General features: G+C 45.7%; 2 protein-coding genes across 4 annotated transcripts in view; one reads left to right on the top strand and one right to left on the bottom strand.

Annotated features, from left to right (window-relative positions):
* CDH23 (cadherin related 23) overlaps positions 1–23,414 on the top strand; it is a 1,814,588-nt gene that overhangs the window by 1,550,915 nt on the left and 240,259 nt on the right. The window lies entirely within an intron of this gene.
* The window catches only part of VSIR (V-set immunoregulatory receptor), a 111,939-nt gene that overhangs the window by 58,781 nt on the left and 29,744 nt on the right, over positions 1–23,414 (bottom strand). The gene's annotated exons all lie outside the window — the stretch shown is intronic.

The raw sequence follows: 23,414 nt of genomic DNA, 5'->3' as shown, positions 1-23,414 counted from the left end.
CGATCCACCAATAAAGGCCTACTGTCAATACCTGCTGTACACTCCGCACATTTGAATCAAGTCAGAGAATGAGCTGTGTCGCTCGCAGGGCCTAAACTATGGAATACACTACCAACGAATATGAGACTACAAACTGATTTTTAAAAGTTTAAGCGGGATTTGAAAACAAGGCATATATGGAGGGAAAATGAGATTGTTCTTATTTTACTGCCAATTTCTTTACATTTTTTTTTTAACTCCAGTACTTATTCACGTTTTTAGTCTTATTTATTCTCTTAACATTTATTTTAGTTACTGATTACTATTATTGTTATTTTATTTGCTAAATGATTTTAATACTGTATGTTTTACCCTGTGCATTTTATAGTTTGTAAACCGTTGTGATGGCTCGTCTTAACAACGGTATAGAAAATTTTGTAAATAAATAAATATTTTCCAGTGCTACCGCGCTGGCATGAAAAAAGGAAAAAAAGACATCAAGAACACTTAATCGATTAAGTATAGACTTATCCAGCTATATGGCAGCAACCACTAACCTCGCCAGCTGTGGTTATCTGCTGTGATGTCAGGGATCTCCCGCACCCTCTACTCAACATCCTGAGTTAAAATGTGCAGTGCTTTTTATAACTACCAATGTACTTGCATAGCATTAGCTACTGCATGAGTTAAAAAAAATGTTTAATCTGAGCGCTAAAACGGTGTGCTGAAATCCAGCAGACAGCATTTTAACACCCAGATTTATGCATTGGCCTCTTATTACTATCTTTCTATTATTGCCAAAGTGCTGCAGACCAGAGAGATATTACTTAGGCATGTTTAAAGCGTAAAGGCATAGTGCCTGTCGCTACAGTATATGGCTACCATTCCTCCTTTCTGCGAGCCTTTTCTTTCTCCTAAGTGTAACCGGTCAACCAGGTCTGTTATTTCACACTACCTGTTGGTTCTACTGGTCTGGTTACCAAAATATTTGTTTCTGAAAACCTTGTATGTTCTCGCTGTTTTTTTCTCACTGTGCTTCAGTGTGTGTACTGTACTTTAATACAGACTTCACACTGTAATGAAACACAAGCTCCACATTTTATGATTGCAGTAATACTGATAAAAACTTACAGCCAGCAAATTAATTGCTGTTAAACATAATTAATTTTTCTGAACCCATTGATAGAAATCTGTACAATTATGCTTCATTTCCTCAGTATTTGTCCTCTTTGTGCACTAATTCTGAAACAGCCTCTTAACACCACAGACTCCATGAGGATTCACCCAATTCCTTCGGAGTTGGTCCTCCTTACTGGAGCAGAAAAGCCCAGGTTTGTGTCACCACCGTCCTCCTCAGGAACTAGCCCTAGGGATGTGCAGCAGGGACAGATTCATCCCATTCGGTATTCGTATTCGTCGGGACCCAAATCCGTTGCATCCGTTCTCGGGGGACCATGATTCGTTCATTAGTTACATAAGTATTCGTTTCCCCCCCAAAACCCCATCCCAACCCTTTAAATTTAATTTACTACAACTCCCCACCCTCCTGATGTCCCCAAGACTTGCCAAAAGTCCCTGGTGGTCCAGCGGGGGTCCTGGAGCGATCTCCTGCACTCAGGCCGTCGGCTGCCAGTATTCAAAATGGCACCGATAGCCTTTGCCCTTACTATGTCACAGGGGCTACCGGTGCCATTGGTCGGCCCCTGTGACATAGTAAGGGCAAAGGCTATCGATACCATTTTGAATACTGCCAGCCGACGGCCCGAGTGCAGATCACTCCAGGACCCCCGCTGGACCACCAGGGACTTTTGGAAAGTCTTGGGGGGTCAGGAGAGTGGGGGTTTATTTGTTAGTGATGTGTTGTATTCGTGGGGGTTCGCCATACGTTTCATGACCCCCACGAATACAACAAATATGGCATATACGTTGCGGATTGCCAATACGTTGCAAATGAATGCACACCCCTAACTAGCACTGCTCTACTCAGAAGCCGGAACAGCTCATGTGATTGGCATTTAAGTAGAACAATAAAAAAAAAAACTGCAAAACTGCAAATAATACAGAACAATTCAATAAAGCCTTTTGTATCTGCTTCACAAACCTTCCAAAACTTATACAAGCAGGTCTCCCTCTTCATTTCCATGCACCACAATTTTCTCCTTTACTCACACTAGGACTAACTTCTCATATTTGCTCCGTTCACTGGATTATACCATGTGATGAACAATATACGGTTACAGAAGGATCATCTGATTAAGAACAATTATAATAGTTTTGATGTCCGACAATATAGCAGAACCATTTCCCAAGTCGTTTGGGTTATATTATTAGGACTGGCAGTATATCCACCTGCATTTAAGTGGACAGCCTTGAATCCTGAACACCCAGATTTGGATCAGACTTCCCCCCATGACACATATTTAATAAGTTGTGTAGCTTGCTTTTGATCAAGTTTAGATCTTAAATTGTTTTGATGAAGGCTCCTTCTATTTATTTATTTACATTTGCATTCTTTTTTTTCCCCCATGAAACATGCTCAAAGCGGATTAACAATACAGTCAACAAAAAAACCCGGTAGCTTTAACAATAACTTAAACAATCCATGCAAAATTACTCAGTTCTGTTTCAGAAAATGAAATAATGCCCATAGCTAGCCCCCTTCTCTCTTTTCTCTGTAGCTTGGGTGACCATGAGCACTTGCCTTCCTGTCTTCTACCTGTTCTTGGTAAGAGTGACTTACCTTCAAGTGCAGTACTCAGAGCCCTTCTTGTCTTGAACTGCTGCACATTGTTCCTTGCAGTGCATCATGCTAGAGCAAAACTTGCAAAGCAGCTTTTAAGTGGAACCAAGGTGTGAAATAGGGATGTATTTTCATTTTAAATGAAAGATGAAATTTTAACATTTTCTATTTCAGTTCATTTTGTTTTCAATAAAGCATCAGCACCAGCAACTGGCCCCAGGTCTTCCTTTATCTCATCCCTCAGCTCCACTTTTTCTCACTCCATCCATAGGTTCTAGATGTCTAAATGAGACAGGAACAATTCCCAGTTGCTTCTGTCCCACCCAGACAATAATTAAAAATGGTGCTGGCAGGCTTTGAGGCCACACCTCCATACAGCAAAATGGCACTGGCTTCAGGGCCTATCAGCGCCATTTTTAATACTGACCCAGTGGGGCAGGAGTAATTGGGTTTGCTCCTGTCCTATTTGGACATTTAGAACCATGGAGGGGATTAGATGGGTGGGACTGGGGGGAGGGGGCTTCCCTTTTTATGACACCGATGCTAACATATTTAATCAGTGGGGGGGGGGGGGGGGACCTTTTCGTTTTGTATTGTGCTTTGGTTTTTTTTAGCCATTCATTTTGTTTCAAATAAATGAAACAAAATAAACCACAAATTAAATGGCTTGTGTGTGAAAACACAAAAGCAAAATGAAAAGAAAAACATTTAAGTACACACCCTTACGGCCCGATTTTAAATGGCCGGCGCACGTAAAAAATGGGGGTTACCCGAGCGGCCGGGCCTTGCGTGTACCGCGTGCATTTTAGAAGAGGCCCGGCCATGCGCGTAACCCCTGTTACGCGCACAAGAACCAGGCCTCTTCCAAGGGGCGGGACGGGGTGGGCTGGGCAGTGCCATTCATTGCTAGCCTGCGCATGCAACTTACTTCTGGTTGTGCCCTGAAGTAATCGGTAGAATTTAGGGGTTGGGGAGGAGAGAAGAAGGGACTGGGAGGGAACTGCTTCATCGCGCGAATTTGCAGAATTTTACCCCCCCTTGCACGCGCATGTTATAAAATCGGCACATCCATGTGCGTGTGCCGGAAAACATGTGCACATGGACGTGCACGCGCATGTACTAAAATCTACCCCTTAGTGTGAAATGATGCAACATAAGTTGAGAACTAACAGTGCAAGGATGGTGAGGATAGGATGGAGGGTATTCATTTTACACTAAAATCTGGTGAAACCACCATTGAGACATACAAATCTAGTTTTAACTGACAGGTGCCAAGGACAAAAATAAGTCTGCAGCAAAAATAAGAAAAAAGGTGTGGTTTGTGTCTAATTTTTCATTCTTACACCTGACCTTGGTCTCCCCCCTTCCTTCCCTCCACCATTATATAGAACCCAAATAAAGTATCTTCAGGGGATAAATATTTACACATGCAGCCATGTTTTTCTCTGGCTGGTTCAAGGTTTGCCATGAACCCATGCATTTCTGTTCTATCCAAGAGACTGTAATAAATTTGACTCTAGTAGGGGAACAGTGTGGCCTAAAAGGAGCATGTAACTTCTCTTCCACACCTGACTTCTCAGGAACTTGCTTTATTTTCAACTAGATAGTTAACCAAAAAATAGTGTAGCAAATAGTTCCATCTCTGCAACAATATACTTAACTTTAAGATAGAGCATGTTCAGTTGCAGACTCAGCAGCAAGAACAGTACAAAAAGCTTCAGGTCTCAGGTGATGCAGAATCTATGTCATAGACACTAGGGATGTGCTTTCATTTTGAAAGTGTGAAAACATCAGTGATATTTGTTTCATTGTTTTCACAATGAAACAACACAAAATAAAATGTAATTTTGCTTTTTTAATGCGTGCTGTTTTTTTTTACAGCACGCATTATTTTTCAATAGTGCGCACTAGAACACAAGCTACTTGAAAAATAACGTGTATTGTAAAAAAAAAACAAACCCAAAATTAGTGTGCATTGTAAACAGCACGCATTAAAAATCCAGAAGAAAATGAAAGAAAATAATTTTAAAGAAACGAAAAAAACAAATCCCAAACAAAAATAATTTAATGCATCATCCTAACAAACTTCTATGACCCATGGTTGAATAAGTGCTCTCCAGCATTGCCCAATCCAAGCAGTTAACTCAATTAACTGATCATAGCTACGCCAGTCCCTCAGGATTCGAGTATTATTGACTCATATCTCATATCACAATAGTTACTGATACTTCAGCCCCATCCCATCAATGGATTCTGCTTACCAAACCCATCAGGTAGTGGTTGCAAGGCTAGCAATTGTTCTTATCTATCACATGCTTTACATCCCTCAGGCATGACCATTCCAGAAAGACTGCTATGTATTAGCTTTGCTAATGGTCCAGAGATTGTTTCTGCTTGCCAACAAACTGGTTTGAGCTCCAGTCTGGATTCACTACAAAATTTGGGTTCAGATAGCTTATTTATTCCCAGATCACACTGCCTTTCACCCACACCAAACAGAAGACAGCACAATACTGTCTCTCTCTGCCATAAGAGTCTTCCTGAATCCTCCTATTGGTAGCATACATCAATTTATCTGTAGGTTTTCTGAGTTATACTTTTCCAGCTCTTGAAAAAGACAGACAAAATTAAGAAACCCCTACACACAGATTGCAGAGAGAAAGTTTGGAAGAAACATGAGCAAATATTTCTGTACAGAAAGGGTTTTAGATACCTGGAATAACTTGCCAGTAGAAGTGGTGGACAAGTTCAAAGATGCTTCAGATAGATATATATAGGGTTAATGCAATAAAGTGTGACCAGCCTAGCACGCAGGTTTACGAGTGGTTGGATGTGCGTTTTGGACACGCTAGACTAGCACCCGATGCAATAAGGAGATTAGCGCCTCCAAAATGCATATCTGATAGCGCTCATCACATGAAAATTCCATGTAGATGAGGCTATTAACTATTACTCCCGATGCATAAAATTGCTGGGTGCCTAATGCTTTTTTTTTAATTTTTTTATTTATCAGACTTTAATTAAATTTACAAAGAAAACTTTGCATTGAAATCCAAGAGACAAACATAAAGAATTCCATTTTTACATTTTACAATTTGAATCTTGAACGAAAGACTGAAACAGTGTATCTCTTACTTTCGTAGGAAATAGGAAGAGAAAGTAAAATCAGAGGAGAACATTAAGAAATCAATAATATTAGAAAGGCTGTCAAATACACCCATTTTTCATTACAGATCCTTCCTTCTATAATTGTAGGTTATTGCACCCATCCATCCAAGAAGGCCTGTAACTGTTCAGGGCTGAAAAAAATATATGTGTTCCCAGACAGTTTGATTATGCACTTACAAGGGTAGCGTAAACAAAGCTAGCCCCTAGTGCTAAGGTTTCAGAGCGCATTGATAGGAAATTCCTTCTGTGCTGTTGCGTGGTTTTCGAAAGGTCTGGATATATAAGAACTAGATCTCCTAAAAATTGAACATTTAAATTTTTGAAGTAATTTTTCATAATTATACTTAAATCATACGCTGAAAAGAAAGTAACAAAAAGAACAGCTCTTTCAATAATCTCTACATCAGAATTTTCTAGATAATTAGATAGATTTAAAATATCCATCCTTTCATTATTAGGTAATGTTAATGTAGAGCTATTTCTTTGAGGTAGGAAAAGAATTTTCTTCACAGCAGGAACTTCTATGAGTCTCTTGAACATATCTCTTGAAAGTTATTAGAAGGAACTCACACATTACTTCGGGAAAATTGAGGAGTCTCAAATTTAGATGCCTGAGGTAATTCTCAACCTATTCTAGTCTTCTCAATGAGGAGACCTGTTCACGTGTAGTTGTGGCATTCAATTCTTGTAATTTCTTAATATCATCAGTTACCTTCTGAGTAGAATTGGCTTGTTCCTGAAGTATCTGTCGGTGGTCTCGTTCAAATACATCCATCCTGTTTGTTACAGCCTCCGAGCATCTGGCCTGGTCATTGGAGTTGAGTGCAATCCCTGCAATTAGATCCCAAAGGGATTCCAAGGTAACTCCCGCCGGTTTTACAATCTCCCGGGGACGAATAAGGCAAGTCCCGAGTTCAGTAGCATTTCTGCCATCCTCCAATGTTCTCAAGGAACTGGCTCCCTCATTCAAACTTCCCCTCTCCAGAGCTACAGCCTGAGCAAGGGCCACCTCCCCTTCTGACCCAACGCCAGCAGAGCCTCCCAACTGAGTATGCCCGGTGATGTCATCCACCAGCGACTCAGCTTCATGGCAAATTTAGCTCCAGTCCCAGAGCTGGCGTAAAGTCAATCCGCAAATCAAGGGCTCAGAAGAAATTTAAAAAATACTATCTTCTGTAGTGCCTATTACTTAGTATTGTTGTGATACTTAAATCTACTGCTTGCGATGTTTAAGAAAGTGCAGTTGCTTACCTGTAACAAGTGTTCTCCTAGGACAGCAGGATGATAGTCCTCACTTGGGGTGACATCATCCGATGGAGCCTGGCACCGGAAACCTTTGTCAAAGTTTCTGACAAGTTTCTAGAAACTTTGACAAAAATCGAACATTTAAATTTTTGAAGTAATTTTTCATAATTATACTTAAATCATACTCTGAAAAGAAAGTAACAAAAAGAACAGCTCTTTCAATAATCACTACATCAGAATTTTCTAGATAATTAGATAGATTTAAAATATCCATCCTTTCATTATTAGGTAATGTTAATGTAGGGCTATTTCCCTGAGGTAGGAAAAGAATTTTCTTCACAGCAGGAACTTCTTCTATAGATAGTTTCTATAGAAAGTTTCTAGAAACTTTGACTGGCAGACTGAGCATGCCCAGCCTGCTGCTATCCGCGCATCCATGCGAGGTCCCCCCTTCAGTCTCGTAATATAGCAAAAAATGTGAGCGAGAAAAAAATAACAACAAACCAAAGGTGAACCCAACATCGTGGGGAGGTGGGTGAGATTCCTAAGGACTACGATCCTGCTGTCCTAGGAGAACACCTGTTACAGGTAAGCAACTGCGCTTTCTCCTAGGACAAGCAGAATGGTAGTCCTCAGATGTGGGTGATTACATAGCTCCAGACTGCTCCATTTAGCCAAGGGGAGCCACAGAGGCCAAACAAGGTGCCAACGGGCACAACACAACTGTGGCGCTGTGGGAAAAACAGGAGGCGGTCTGGTCCCACAAGGAGCACGATCAGAGAAGTTGGGTTCAGGACTGGAACAAATTGCGCAGGACAAACTGACCAAAGGCTCTGTCCTGATGACTATCCCTGTGAAGGAAGAAGTGGGCAGCGAACATGTGGAGGGAACTCCAGGTCGCGGCCCTGCAAATTTCAGTGACAGGGATGGCACACAGATGGGCCACTGGCATCACTATAGCCCGCACTATCGGGCCGATACAGTAAAAACGTGGGAGAGCAGGCGAATGTCCCCTCTCCCAATGCGCGCACAGGCCACTCTCCTGTGAGCGCGATTCAGTATTTTAATTTATTTTAATTAGGGCTGGCGTTAAAAAGAGGCGCTAGGGACACTAGCGCGTCCCTAGTGCCTCTTTTTTTGACAGGAGCAGCGGCTGTCAGCGGGTTTGACAGCCGACGCTCAATTTTGCCGGTGTCAGTTCTCGAGCCCACTGACAGCCACGGGTTCGGAAACCGGACGCCGGGAAAACTGAGCGTCCGGTTTTCGAGCCATGGGCCTATTTCAACATTTTTTTTTCTATTTTTTTTTACTTTTTTTAACTTTCGGGACCTCCGACTTAATATCGCCATGATATTAAGTCGGAGGGTGCACAGAAAAGCACCCTTCCACTTTGAGCTGTAGACTTCCTGGCGGAAGGCTTCCGGGATTCAATCAAGACCCTGGACACACCATCCAAGAGCTGCAGAGGCTGAAGGATCACGTGCTCAACATCCACACCGTGAGGGCCAGGGTCCGGAGATTCGGGTGGCACAGGGTGCCCTGGTTCTGCGATATGAAGTCGGGCGCCATCCCCAGCGGGATAGGCGCACGTACTGACAGGACCTGGAGGAGAGGGAACCACACCTGCCTTGGCCATGAAGGTGCCACTAGAATCATATATTTTTATTTTTGTTTACATTATCTCTACTCTTACTATACCACCTCTCTAAGTGTTTAAATTTTGATTATTTAGCCTACTATTTAGTTTGCTATGTTAATTATTTATATTATAAAACAATGTATTTACTTCCTTTCTTCTTTGGAAATGCAAATATTTTTAAATGAATATTTGCTAACTACTGTAAACCGATTTGATATGCTTGTATGAAAAGTCGGTATATAAAAATTATTAAATAAATAAATAAAGCGGGTCCCCCCCTCTTGGAGTTTCATCAGAGTTCTCGAGAGGAGCGGAATATGCATACAGGACACCTTGCCCCCAGTGGAGGGAGAAGGCATTGCAGGCTGGATGGCCTTTCCTCAGCATCGGGGAGCAAAATCTGCCCTCCTTGAGATTGAGGGGGGGGGGGGGGGAGAGCGAATAAGTCCATGTCCGGCATACCCCAGCGGCGGAACAAGTCAGCTACCACTGCATGGTTCAGGGACCACTCGTGTGGCTAGAAGGACTGACTGAGGTGGTCCGCCAGTGTGTTGAGGTGACCTGGCAGGTAGGTAGCCCATAGATACATCCCCTTGAAGAGGTCCCAATCCCATACCTGCACTGCTTCCTGGCAGAGGAAGAATGAGCCCATGGTTCCCTGCAGGTTGATGTAACATATCGCTACATGATTGTCCATTCTGATGAGGATGACCTTGGAGGACAACCTGACCTGGAAGGCCCACAAGGCATACTGGATTGCCCGAAGCTCCAGAAAGTTTATCTGGCATTGAGCTTTGGCCGCAGTCCAGATGCCCTGAGTATGCAGGCCATCCGTGTGGGTCCCCTACCCTGAGGCAAGGTGTCGGTGGTGAGGGTCATCTGGGGTGGTGCGGGTTGAAAAGGGATCCCACTCTCCAAATTGGGGAGGGCTTCCCACCAGGTCAGGGAGGAGCAGAGGGGATCCGTGACCATAATCGAAGCCTCCAGATCCTGGGATGCCTGCCGCCATTGGGACTGCAAGGCTCACTGAGGATTCCTCATGCGGAGATGGGCAAAGGGGCTCACATGGACTGAGGCCGCCATGTGGCCCAGCAGGTGGAGCAGTAAGCGGGGTGGCTCCCTCTTGGTGTTGCAAATGAGGGTGGTCAGCAAGGCGAGGGCGACCGCCCGGTCCTTGGGCAGGAAAGCCTTTGCTTGCACCGTGTCCAACCTGGTGCCCATGAAGTCTAGCTGTGGAGACAGACAGAGAGGCGACTTGGGGAAGTTGATGACAAATCCCAATGTCTGCAGGGTCTGAACTATCAGGGCCAAGGCTCATAAGGCTCCGGAGTGGGAGTCGCTCCTGATTAGCCAATCGTCAAGGTAAGGAAAGACATGGATCGAGTGACGCCTGAGGTAGGCAGCCACCACCACCAAGCATTTGGGGAAGATGCATGGGGCTGATGCCAGCCCAAAGGGCAGTATTTTGATTTGAAAATGTGCTGTCCCCACCAGAAAGTGCAGGTACTTCCTGTGGTTTGGGGACAATCACAATATGGGCGGAAGCCTCCTTTAAGTCGAGGGAGCAGATCCAGTCTCCTCTTCGGAGGAGTAGGATCAGTGTGTCCAGAGAGACCATTTTGAATTTTTCTCTTACGAGAAACCTATTTAGCGCCCTGAGGTCGAGAATGGGGAGCAAGCCGCCATTTTTCTTCAGAATTAAGAAGGACCTCAAGTAGAAGCCATGGCCCCGCTGTTCTTGGGAACCAGTTCTACTGCGCCCACCACAAAAAGGGTAGAAAGTTCCGATTGAATGACGATCCGATGGGCGGATGAACCCCACGATGAACAAGGGGGAGTGGTCTCTGGGAGACTGCTGAAATTCAGGCGGTAGCCCTGGCGGACAATGGAGAGGACCCAGTGGTCTGACGTGATCGCCTCCCAACGGTGGGCAAAGCAAAGGAACCTGCCACCAACTGGGGGATCGACCACCAGGGGAACCGGCATCTGACTCATGCCCCCTTGTCACCAGTCAAAAGCCCGTAGACGGGGCCTGCTGGGGGGGGCTAATTGGGTTCTCGGAGCCCGTTGTTGCTGGCTACGACCCCTGGAACTGGTGCGAGGCAGGTGAGCATGGGCGGCTGGAGGATAGTATTTCCTTGGTCAGTAAAAGGGCTTGCGAGAGCCTGTCCTGGAGGTTTTCCTGGTGGAGGAAGGGCCCTCCAAGGGGCTGGCAGAGAGTTGCTGAAGAGTATTGTGCTGATCTTCCAGCTGTGCCATGGCCTCCTTCATCTTGTCCCCAAACAGGTTCTCGCCTGTACAGGGGAGATCTGTGAGCCTGTCTTGAATCTCCGGCCGGAGTCCTGAGGCTTGGAGCCATGCCAGCCATCTGGCACCAACACCGCCAGCAGCCAGGTAAGCTGTGGTCTCGAACACGTCATAGGTGGACCTCACCTCGTGCTTACCCGCTTCAAGGCCCAGCACAGCAATGGCTGCAAGAGATTTCTGCTGCTGCTGGGAAAGACCCTCCACAAAGTCTTGGACTTGTTTCCACAGATTGCGGTTGTATTGAGTCATATACAGCTGGTAGGCAGCAATGCGAGCCACCAGCATGGCCCCCTGAAAATTTTCCTTCCTATGCCATCGAGTTCCCTGTGTTCACACCCTGGAGGGGCAGAAGCATGCGTCCGGGAATGTTTAGCCTTCTTCAAGGCTGACTCCACGACCACCAACTGGTGAGGGAGGTGCCTCCTTTCAAAGCCCACGGCTTGCTGCACCAAATAGGTGGCATCAGCCTTCCTGTTGACATGGGACACAGACACCAGGTGTTCCCACATATGAAGGAGAAGCTCCTTAAAAATGTTGTGGATAGGCACTGCCATGATTTCCTTGGGAGCATCAATGAACTGGAGAACCTCCAGCATCTTATGATTGATATCCTCCTCCGAAAGGAGCTGGAAGGGGATGCCTTCTGCCATTGCTCTTACAAAGCTCGCAAACGACAGGTTCTCAGGTGGAGACCGACGCTGCTTCTCCGGAAGGAAGGCTTCGAGAGGGGGGTCGTTGGAGAACTCCGAGGATGAGTCTGAAGAATCATCGCCACACAGGTCATAAGGACCCTCCTCCTCACAGGGGCCCGGGTATCAAGGGCAGGGGCCATGAGGGACACTTGGCCTGGGCCCCAAGGGCACTGGAGGTCTCAGGGGCACCGATGGCAACGAGGTGGGTATTGGCCGTGGTAAGTCGGGAGGAACTGGCGGCGGCCCAGGGAACCGTGGGCAAGGTTGCCTGGTTCCCGAGGCCTCATCCTCCTCGGAGCACCCTGAAATTGGGATCGCTCCGGTGGAGGATGTCGGTGGCTGAGGAGGCATCGAAGGCCTCTCAGGCACCTATTGCATCAGTAGGGCGACAAGAAGGATGTCCAGATGCTCAAGCAGGAGTGCGAGTATCGATGGTGGAAGCTCTGGCACTGGTGTGGGGGCCGGTGGCACTGGCAGCTCGATGCTCTGGAGTGCTTTGAGCACCGCCGACTACACCTTGCAGTCCAACTCCTCCTGGAAGTCCTGAGAAGTCAGGACTGATGGAGGGGGACGAGGCATTGCTGGCACACCCTTGGGTTCCCAAGGTGGCATGGCACCCTGCACCAGAGTTGGTGGGGAACACCTCAGGCTACCGGGAGCACTGGAGAATGGGGCCTCGTGTGGCCATTGCCACTTCGATGGCGGCTCGGAAGTTGCCAATGCCGCTCCGGAACATGTCGAGATGGTGACTGGTGTTGATGCTTTCTGGACTTCTGATGCTTGGCCTGGTCTTTCCCTGGTGCCAAGGAAGACGATGACCCCAAGGTCTGCGGGAAAGGAGAGACCACCAAGGATCATTCTCCCTCTCTCCAAACCTTAGGGGTGCTGGATAGTGGGATTGCCAGGGGAAGAGACAGAGATGGCTCCCCATGATCCTTGGGCGTTAAGGACACCGAAGCAGGAGTGAAAGATTTCAGAGTCCCAAGTACTTCTCCATTTTATCTAGGCACACCCGATGCCCTTTGGGTGTCATTTGGTCACACAAATGGCACCCATGAATGTTGTGCGAGGCCCCGAGGTAGAGGATACAGACTCGTGAAGATCCGTGATGGACATAGTCTGCGGCCACTGGGGGCACCGTCGAAAACCTGACAACGCTATCGAAATAAGAAACTGGCGCACGGTTGATGGCCGATGGGCACCATGGTGCAAGTGTCAAGAATCGACTGCGAAGAATGACAAAAAGGCCGAAAAACAAGGGTACCTTCAGGAACGGAAGGATACCAATTGTGAAGGGGGACCCGACGAGGAAAAAACCACTCGAAAAAGTTTCTAGAAACTTTGACAAAAGTTTTCCATGCGGGCTCCATCGGATGATGTCACCATATGTGAGAACAACCATCCTGCTTGTCCTAGGAGAATAAAGGTATAATGAAAAGGCTTGATGAAAAAAACAAATTCTGGATGTATAATATACACGCACAATTGACACGCTCCAGGCCAATTTCTTCCCTTGCCATTGTGTTTGTACATTGTGTGTGTGTATATTAGAGATGTGCTTTGGGTAAAAATTTCGTGTCGGGTTTCGTTTCAGGCCCCCCCCCCCAATGGGAATTTCATGTGGTTCGGGGGTTTTTTTTCGGGGGCCCTGATTTTCGGGTTAGCGTGCACTATCTGGAGTTAGCACGCATTAACTCAAAAATGAATTTTTCCCGAAATTTCGGAAAAAATTAAATCGTTTTTCGGTTCTCCCGAACCATTCCAAATTAGGCAATTTCATTGACATTGCCTAATTCGGGAAAAACGAATGCACATCCCTAGTGTATATTGGGCGAAATTGACCTGAAACAAGATAAAATGAATGCTCATATTGAGCAGCTGTTGCCTTTGTGGTCGCCCAATGCATTTGAGCACTAGGAACATACAATTCTTCCCTAGCACATCCCTTTTTTAATGCAGCAGCTCATTTAAATATTGCATTGGGTGCCCAGGTTAGGAAAGCAGGTGCTCAGTACGAGCGCCAGTTTTAATATGTGTCTTACTGTATCGGCCTCATAGAGGGCAATAGTAAGAACAAGTTAAGGAGGTTTCAGCATTTCAAACAACCTACCCTTTTCTCCCTTGAGAACAGAGGCAAGTGGAGAGATGGCAAGGAGAAAACAAGGCACAGGTAAGGGAAGGGAAGTCCTTGCTAGTGATACTACAGGCCATGATATAGGGGTTGATGTAATAAGCTGCAGCAGACCTGCCGCAGGTTTTTACGCATGGTATTATGTGCATTTTCCCACACTAATTTTAAGTGTGTGTGCTACCACCCAGGAAAGAGATCTAGGCGTCATATTGGATAACCCATTGAAATCATCGGCTCAGTGTGCTGTGGCAGTCAAAAAAGCAAACAATGTTAGGAATTATTATGAAGGGAATGGTGAATAAAACACAAAATGTCATAATGCCTCTGTATCACTCCATGGTGAGACCACACCTTGAATACTGTGTACAATTCTGATCACCACATCTCAAAAAAGATATAATTGCAATGGAGAAGGTACAGAAAAGGGCAACCAAAATGATAAGGGGGATGGAACAGCTCCCCTACGAGGAAAGACTAAAGAGGTTAGGGCTGTTCAGCTTGGAGAAGAGACGGCTGAAGGGGGATATGATAGAGGTGTTTAAAATCATGAGAGGTCTAGAACAGGTAGATGTGAATCGGTTATTTACTCTTTCGGATAATAGAAGGACTAGGAGGCACTCCATGAAGTTAGCATGCAGCACATTTAAAACTAATTGGAGAAAATTCTTTTTCACTCAACGCACAATTAAACTCTGGAATTTGTTGCCAGGGGATGTGGTTAGTGCAGTTAGTGTAGCTTGGTTTAAAAAAGGTTTGGATAAGTTCTTGGAGGAGAAGTCCATTATCTGCTATTAAACAAGTTGACTTAGAAAATAGCCACTGCTATTACTAGCATGGGATATTCTTAGTTTTTGAGTACTTGCCAGGTACTTGTAACCTGGATTGGCCATTGTTGGAAACAGGATGCTGGGCTTGATGGACCCTTGATCTGACCCAGTATGGCATGTTCTTATGTTCTTATCTTCTTATAACAATGATTAGCACAGAAAAAATGTGCACACAAACCTGCTCAAAAAACTACAGCTTCTTTAGCTTGAGTCCATGCTAATGCCATGCAAAGGAGGCAATTAACTATTCATGGGCAATGCAGAGAGATGCGCTGGCATTAGTGTGGGTTTTTAAGCGGGGTTTTAGCGCCTGGGTCAGGGTAGGAGTTAAGTTTAAGCGCATGTCTAGAGCTTGAAGAATTAAGCGGTAGAAGCTAGAAGAGAGGTAGGAGAGGGAACAGGCACATTTCAGACATGCGGAATGCTGAGCCCTGCTTCACTTTTATCTTGCAAGTCACTGCATTGTGAAACATGTGGTCGTTGCTGCACTTTTGAGCAGATAACCCCTGACACCATGGCCAGCTGCATCTCGATGACAGTCTTGCAGATGAATGGGTAATCGGAGGCTCTGAGGCAGATGCAAGTCTTGCCATGTAAGATCTGTCTTTCAAAGTTTCCTTATGCCCTTTTATAGCCCCTTCCAAATCTCTACTGCACACATGCACTTGCTCTCACTGGCTCCCTCAGACACACACACAGCCCCAGGCACGCTCTCATTTCATTCTCACACACATACACAGACCCCAGGCAGGTACCCATTCATTCTCTCACACACATCCCCATGCAGGCATCCATTCATTCTCATCCTCCTCCCCCCCCCCTCAGGCAGACTCCCATTCGTTGTCACACACATGCATGCTCCTATTCTCACACACACACACACACTCACTCTATCAAGGCAGGCTCCCTTTTCGTTCTTTTGCTGGCAGCATAGAAGCCTCTCTTACGCCTTTGCTGCTGCTGTCACTGCTGCCGCATGCCTGTTGGGGAGGAGATTATCATTGCTACAGAAGCCTATTCTGCTGCTGCTCCTCTGTACAGACCTTGCAGAATTTAAAATTTGGAGGGCTAGCACTTCTTCCATGTTGATCTTGTGCATCGCGAGATTAGCATAGAGAAAATGCTACTTTTGTGAGTTTTTAATACCGGGGGAGGGTTGGCACAGACGAGAGGCCCAGTTCTCTGCTCCCAGTGGTCCTGATGTACGGCTTCTTGTTTCTTCAGCCACCGGTAGCATAAGATCCAACTCCACCGGTGGCCGCACAGGCCTCTCTCCCTGTTTTTTGACCACTGGGAGAAGAGTCTATGCACACGCTGTTGTGGTGTGTGCGGGTTCCAAAATCTTTGTGCATGCGCACACGCATACACCTTAGAGGGAACAGTGACTACAGGTATTCAGAGGCCTGTACTGAAGAGTAGGCTAAGCCTTAGAAGCTTTCTTTTTTTTTTGAGCTCACAAATTGTTTTGGTTTGAATGTAGAGCTCTGAGGCAGTAACAGACTGTGTGGTGCAACCATTGTGGTACCTACACTACAAGGGTGGTCATGGGAGAATACCCAAATGCTGGAACTCTTCTGAATTAGGGCAGCCAGATTCCTCGATGGGTCTCTCTTTGCATGCTCTCTTCTGTCCCCAACCATTTCCTCCGACACTACTCTCTCTGAAGATCTTTGCTAGCAGATAAGACAGATGTTCTAACCATGCAGCTATTTCTGTTTTCTGCACTCCTGGAACAGTGTACTCTCTTGACCTCCTAACCTGTAGCTTTTTTAACATGCCCATTACATTTTTTTGCAAGCCCAAGCTAAAATTGGTTTTCTGCGAGTTTTGTTGCAAAAGCCCTTCTGTCTGCTGCCAGATTCAGGTAGTTGATGCCCTGGGGTCACAGAAGAGCCAAGGAATGCTTGATTCAGTCAGGGTGGGTCAAAAACAACATTAAAGGGTTCAGGGGAATAGCAGGAAATGTGTAAGCGTGAAGTCGATTGTGCATGTAACAATGAGCTTGCTGAGGAAATATATTCATCCCATCCCTCTATACACACACCTATCCAAGAATCCAGCCTACAATGGACTCATTTTGCACTGAACTGATGAAGAGAGTAGTATTCTGAAAAGCTAGTCCGAAATATATTAGGTTAATTATATGAAAACTTATCTTTTTCTTGTTGTACTGCTACAGAACTTAATTGTTTTTAAAAAGTTTGCTTATGTGGGAGTTTTGACAGCGGAGATTGGGTCACACCCCTGGATTATCAGAGGGTACTGCAGGATTCCAGCTGTATCATGCTTCCAGTTCTGGAGGTCTGAGGTGCATTGACAGCTGCATAGAGCCCTCATGACTGGAATGTCAGGGGTTGAGGCAAATCAGAACTGAAGTGCATGTGGCATGAGCACAAGAATTAACCCTTAATATTTTCAAACAAAATGTTACTTTTCAAATGCTTATTGAAAAAGTGAGTAGGCTATGCACCGTCTTTCTGGCGCAGTATTTCACAACTTTCTTAGAGATGTTTTTCTTTGTTCAGAGCTCCAGTGACATCCTGTTTACCCCTTGCCTGCACGTTTCTTAGCTTGAGGTTTCACACATATCATTGTTTCACAAATATGAACCAGAGAGCCAGCTGCAGATGAGCACATAGGTGATTGAGCAGGCACCTTGCCTACACTAGCATGCTTTGGATCTTATTCAAAAAGGACCTTTCCCCATTCTGCGCCTGTTGAAGTAAACTGGATTGCATAAGCCCTTTGTTTCTTCAGACTACAACCAGCCATTGGGTCTGTATGTCTGAGCGTGCTTACATGAGCCTACTTACGGGCCGATACAGTAAAAATCGCGGGAGAGCGCACACATAGGACACTCTCCTGTGCGAGCGATACAGTAATTTATTTAAATTAGGGCCAGCAGTAAAAAGAGGCGCTAGGGACACTAGCGCGTCCCTAGCGCCTCTTTTCGGAGCAGCGGGTTTGACAACTGACACTCAATTTTGCCGGCGTCGGTTCTGAAACCCGCTGACAGCCACGGGTTTGGAAACCGGACGCTGGCAAAATTGAGTGTCTGATTTTCGAGCCGCGGGCCTATTTCAATTTTTTTTTTTTTTTTTTTTTTTCTTTTTTTAACTTTCGGGACCTTCAACTTATTATCGCCATGACCGTGGGTGCACAGAAAAACAGTTTTTACTGCTTTTCTGTGCACTTCCCCGACGCTGGTAGAAATTAACGCCTACCTTTGGATAGGCGCTAATTTCTTAAAGTTAAATGTGCGGGTTGGCTGCACATTTTACTTACTGAATCGCGCGGGAATACCTAATAGGGCTATCAACATGCATTTGCATGTTGCGGGCGCTATTAGGTTCGGGGGGGTTGGACGCGCGTTTTCGATGCGCTATTACCCCTTACTGAATAAGGGGTAAAGCTAGCGAACTGTACTGTATCGGCCTGTTAGTAAGCTGTCCAGTTTTTCCAGTACACTCATACCTTCCCAGTATATAGCTCAGATTCAGGCCCATATGGGGAGGGCGGGGGTGTGTGACCTTCTCGTAAGATTCATCATCTTTACTGATCTACGCCTGGGGTAGCGATCTAGCAGCTGTATTGGTCCTGGAGAAAAAGGGATTATTTATAGTTTGTGATGCTTTGTATTGGACCAATGCATAAGTAATCCGAAAACTGATCATATGCACAAGCTGCCTTCAGTCAGTCCTGAAGAAGGATCCAATGGAATCTCGAAAGACCGTGTACTGCAGCATCTATTGAATGATTCTTACATTATTCCAATGAAACCTGTCAGAGCCTACAAAGAGGCATGGGCCTACTTTACAGGCACAGCGTGATTCATTTGTAAATTAATTGGACATTTCTAATTCATTCCCTTTCAGAGCAAGCAATGTAATTCCTTCCATCCTTATCCAGGTACTATTTTTTACCTGTTTGCAGTTTGTCATAAAACCTCCATGGATGCGCTGTTTTCATTTATTTATTTATGTAAAATACTTATATTCTGCCCATAGCAGAATTGCTGGGTGGATTACAACTAAAACATACATAATAACAAAAACATATAACAAAGCACATAAAATGAAACAATACAGCATGAAATTATACAATATTCATCCTATTTCTTTTATGCAATGCTACAGCACAAAGCACTTTAGCAATTTACATAAAGGCTTCACAAATAGATAGGCCTTTAGATGTTTATGAAAATTAACCAGATCAGTAGGCAATCTTAAATCTGAGGGCAAAGAATTCCATAAGCTTGGCCCTACTACAGACAGAGCTCTAAACCTAGTCTCTTTAAATCGGACTTCTTTCAAAGATGGAATTTTCAACAATCCTGTTATGCCTGTCGGTCGCAGATGGCTGTGACCGCAAGTACTCACTTCTTACACCGCTCTTCTGCCCTTCCCGGGACTGCTCACAATGCGGGCCTGCCTGCACTGCCGCATTCCCCGGGACTTCTCACGGCGGCATAGATGCCGCTACTTCCTACTTCGATGTCAGGCCTTCCTAGGCGCGCATGCGTACATGCATCATAGGCTCTGCCTTTGAAGCCTCTTCAGTGGGAACCTCGGGGGCGCCCCTGATTGATGTAATCGGACTCCTGTACTTAGGCTCCACCTTCGCCGCCAGCTAGCTGACTTGGCAACAAGTTCCGTAGGAGTCCACAACTCCTGCCTTGTGTTTCTGAGACGTTGCTACGTGCCTTGCTCCTGGACCCTGTCTGGCACCCACTCCATGGGGCTCAATGTGCGCTCCTTTGGGGACTTGCTCCTCTGGCCTACCCCGCTCCTCGGGCTGGCTCTGCGCTTACTGGGTCCTACTCTGCATTGACTCCTGCTACTCGGGTCTCCCCTGGAACACTGCGGCAACCTGGGAGTTCCTTGGCTAGCCTTCCCCGCTTTTCTGGGTTGCGCCTGTGTTCTAGCAAGACTGTCTGCGCTCTTCCACTCCTCGGGCCACGCTTACTACTCAAGAGACTAGCTAGAGCCTCCCCACTCCACGGGACTGTGCTCCTGGTTTTTCAATGACTGTCAGCTGTCCTGCTGCTCGGGCCTGCTTTTCTACTATACTACTGGCATTCCTCCGCTCTCCGGGTTCCTACCTACGTCAGCAGCAGAGATCGGGCCCAGGCTTCCCTGCCTCATGGGTTGGCTTGCGCCTCCAAGTCTACGCCCACTACCTGCAGCTCCGCCCCTTGGGGCTGTCCTCTCAGAGAACCTTCTGCACGGCTGATCCCGTGCCTACCGCTCCGAGGTCTGCCTGGCGCCTCTCTCTTCAGGGTCTCACTCCAGGTACTACCAACTGTCTGTCACCCTTCGGGGGTTACCTTCTGGTCCCTGGGGATCTCTCCACTACTGTGCTCAGAGCTCCCCGCTGTGCCTGTACCTCGTCTCCTGACGATGCGGACCTGTGGGGCTTCTTCCCACGGGCTGATACAACTCGCACGTTGAGCCAGGGGTCCACATACCCACAAACCTAAACAAATCCCTTATTTGCAGAACAGAGAGAAGCTGGTAGATTATAATTTGTCAACAAATGAGTCAAATATGAAGGGGCCAAACTATTCTTAGCCTTAAACACTAAGACTAAAAGTTTGAATTTAAGTGTTATTTAAGTCTTACTATATTTAAGTTCAACAAAGACTTAAATATAGTAACATGTTCCCAGCAAGGCTTACCATAAATTAGTCTCGCTGCTGAGTTTTGTAATTCTAGGAGCGCCTTAACACACATCTTTGATGCTAAAACACTGTTACATTTGGCAGTCCACAGGCTACTCGCACGAACTGCATCTCTCACCTCTGGGGCTGGTCCAGCCATGCTGACCCCAAAATGCGTCAAAATGCTGACTACGCATCTTGCAGCAGGACACCGCAGGTTTCAAATGCGCCACATGCTGCCTCTTCTCTTAAATGGGACCACGGTGGGAAAGTCCCCGTGGCCCCTGTTGATGACATCCTATCTCAGCAACAGGTCCAGCTACTCTCAGTAATGTGTGTTGCTTCTTTGCCTGATTTCAGCCTTGATCCTGTGTGTTCCTGTCTCCATCCCAGCTTATTCTAGTCATCGTATCAGCCTGTTCCAGTCTTCATCCCATTTTGTTCCAGTCTTCATCCCATTTTGTTCCAGTCTTCATCCTATCTTGTTCCAGTCTTCGTCTCAGCCTGTTCCAGTCTTCGTCTCAGCCTGTTCCATCCTCGCCCACCTTGCCTACCTCTCCCAGCCCTATCCATCCCTCCTCTTCTTCCTCAGACGGACACCATGTTTGACCTTCGCCTGGACCCCGGATACACATGTTTGCTACCTGCCCTCGACCTCTGCCTGGACTTTGGATATGTTTGACTGCTACCTACCCTTGATGCTTGCCTGGTCCCTTGATATGTCTGTTCACTACCAGCCTACGATCTTAGCCTCATCTTGGTCCACCTTTTCAGCCATCAGCAGAAACCCTTGCCTAAGTCCTGCTGGCCCAGGCACCCAAAAGCTCAACCCAAGGGGAACGTAGGCTGGTAAAGTCTCTGCTTCACCTGGGTTTGCCTGCTGACTATGAGAATCTGTAGGGTTCCTCCCTGCAGGTAGAGCCAATCTCACCTCAGCCCAAAGGTCCACGAACACAACAAACATAAAGGCTGTTACAATAATCCAAAGTAGTTAACAAAAATGCTTGTATCAGAGTTTGAAAATCGTCTCTGGACAAAATATATTTTACATGTCTCAATAGTTGCAGCTTGAAAAAAAACTGCTTTCATTCCATTACTAATTTTTGATTGAAAGGGATTGGTTTAATTAAAATAGACCCCCAAATTATTTACTGAATCTTTAAAGGAGATGAGAACTCCATTGAATAGATGGTAAAAGGTACATGGATGAGATTTTCTGGAAAATCTGACAGCCTCAGTTTTAATTGGCTTGAGAATCAACTTGTTTCTGCTCATTCATCCATTAATCTCTTGTAAACCACTATTCATCTTATTTAATACATGCCTATAATTCGTAGAAACAGAGAACATAAACTGAATATCATCAGCATATATATCTTATAAAATATACCATAGGCATCTAATATAGAGAAAAGAGGGTGCATATAGACATTAATGTTGGAGACAATACTAATCCCCAGACTACAAAACATACCATGAAGAGCAAACATCATGGCATTTCACTCTTTGCTCTCTCTCTCTCTCTCTCTGTGAGAGAAATGATCTAAACCAATCAATTACCTCTCCCCCATACCCAAACTCTACAAACGATGAAACAGAATAGTGTGACTCACAGAATCAAAAGCGGATGTGATGTCTAGAAAAACCGCTAACACAGCAACCCCTTCAATATGTAATTAGTTGTGGAAACTTAAAATAGTTTCGGTACTAGATTGCTTTTTAAAACCGCACTGATTGGGATGTAAAATATTATTCTCGGGCCTGCCATACACTACTGTCCCCAGCTTCCATCTGGCCCGAGGAGGACAGCTACTTGGGGTCCTTGCCGGCGTTTCAAAGGTGCACGCCTCGGTGAGAGCATCGAGCTTCCCTGTATTGCTGCTGTCCCCGGCTTCCACCTGGCCTGAGGAAGACAGCTACTTGAGGTCCTTGCTGGCTTTTCAAAGGTGCATGCACAGCAGCACACTGCCACTGGTGTGCCAAAAGGGCACAGCCCTTAGAGCATTTTTGTGCAGGGAATAATAAGAACATAAGAAATTGCCATGCTGGGTCAGACCAAGGGTCCATTAAGCCCAGCATCCTGTTTCCAAAAGAGGCCAAACCAGGCCACAAAAACCTGGCAATTACCCAAACACTAAGAAGATCCCATGCTACTGATGCAATTAATAGCAGAGGCCATTCCCTACATCAACTTGATTAATAGCAGTTAATGGACTTCTCATCCAAGAACTTATCCAAACCTTTTTTAAACCCAGCTACACTAACTGCACTAACCACATCCTTTGGCAACAAATTCCAGAGCTTAATTGTGCGTTGAGTGAAAAAAGAGTTTTCTCCAATTAGTCTTAAATGTGCTACTTGCTAACTTCATAGAATGCTCCCTTGTCACTACATATGTGAGAGGACCTATGGACAAACCTATGCTATGACCTGGAGACCATGCAGCAATGGCTCAGCATGAGACTTCAGTTGAGGCCTACCTCTTACCCTGTGGGAGGTGGATCTATGGATTCAGGAAATTTGAATGTTTCTGTGGTTTTCCCCAGTTGTTTTTGATTTATTATCAACTATGGTGACAGCTGGAGGTGGACGAGAGGTCACCACAACAGTCTCAGCCCACTCGGAGGACACATTCAATCATGGGAGTGACCTGTAGAGTTCACCACCTGCAAGAGAGGGGTTAGCGGTAATGGTTCCTCTTCCTGTTTCTGTTATAGTTAATATGGCATCTGGGGCAAATGAGGAGCAATCAGGAGATATAACTACTGAACCTGCTGAAATAAACTTGAAGGACATTTGGAAAATAGTGACTTGTACTGAATTAAATCTTACTCAATCTATAGTGGGGGCAGTGTCTAAATTCTCGGAGTTGGATATTCAAACCACAAATACTGAGAAACAAAATGTGTTGCTATCTGAATCAATGGTAAATTTACAAGCTTCAGTAGTGACTAAAATGAAAGACTGCTGACATATTCAGTCTAAGGCCTAGATTTATCAAAAGGCAGTAAATATTGCATGCAATAT

The sequence above is a fragment of the Rhinatrema bivittatum genome, chromosome 7 (genome assembly GCF_901001135.1).
Source record: "Rhinatrema bivittatum chromosome 7, aRhiBiv1.1, whole genome shotgun sequence".
In the NCBI taxonomy this organism is placed as follows: Eukaryota; Metazoa; Chordata; class Amphibia; order Gymnophiona; family Rhinatrematidae; genus Rhinatrema; species Rhinatrema bivittatum.
The sequence above is the reverse complement of the archived record's forward strand: the minus strand, read 5'-3'. Positions and strand labels throughout refer to the sequence as shown.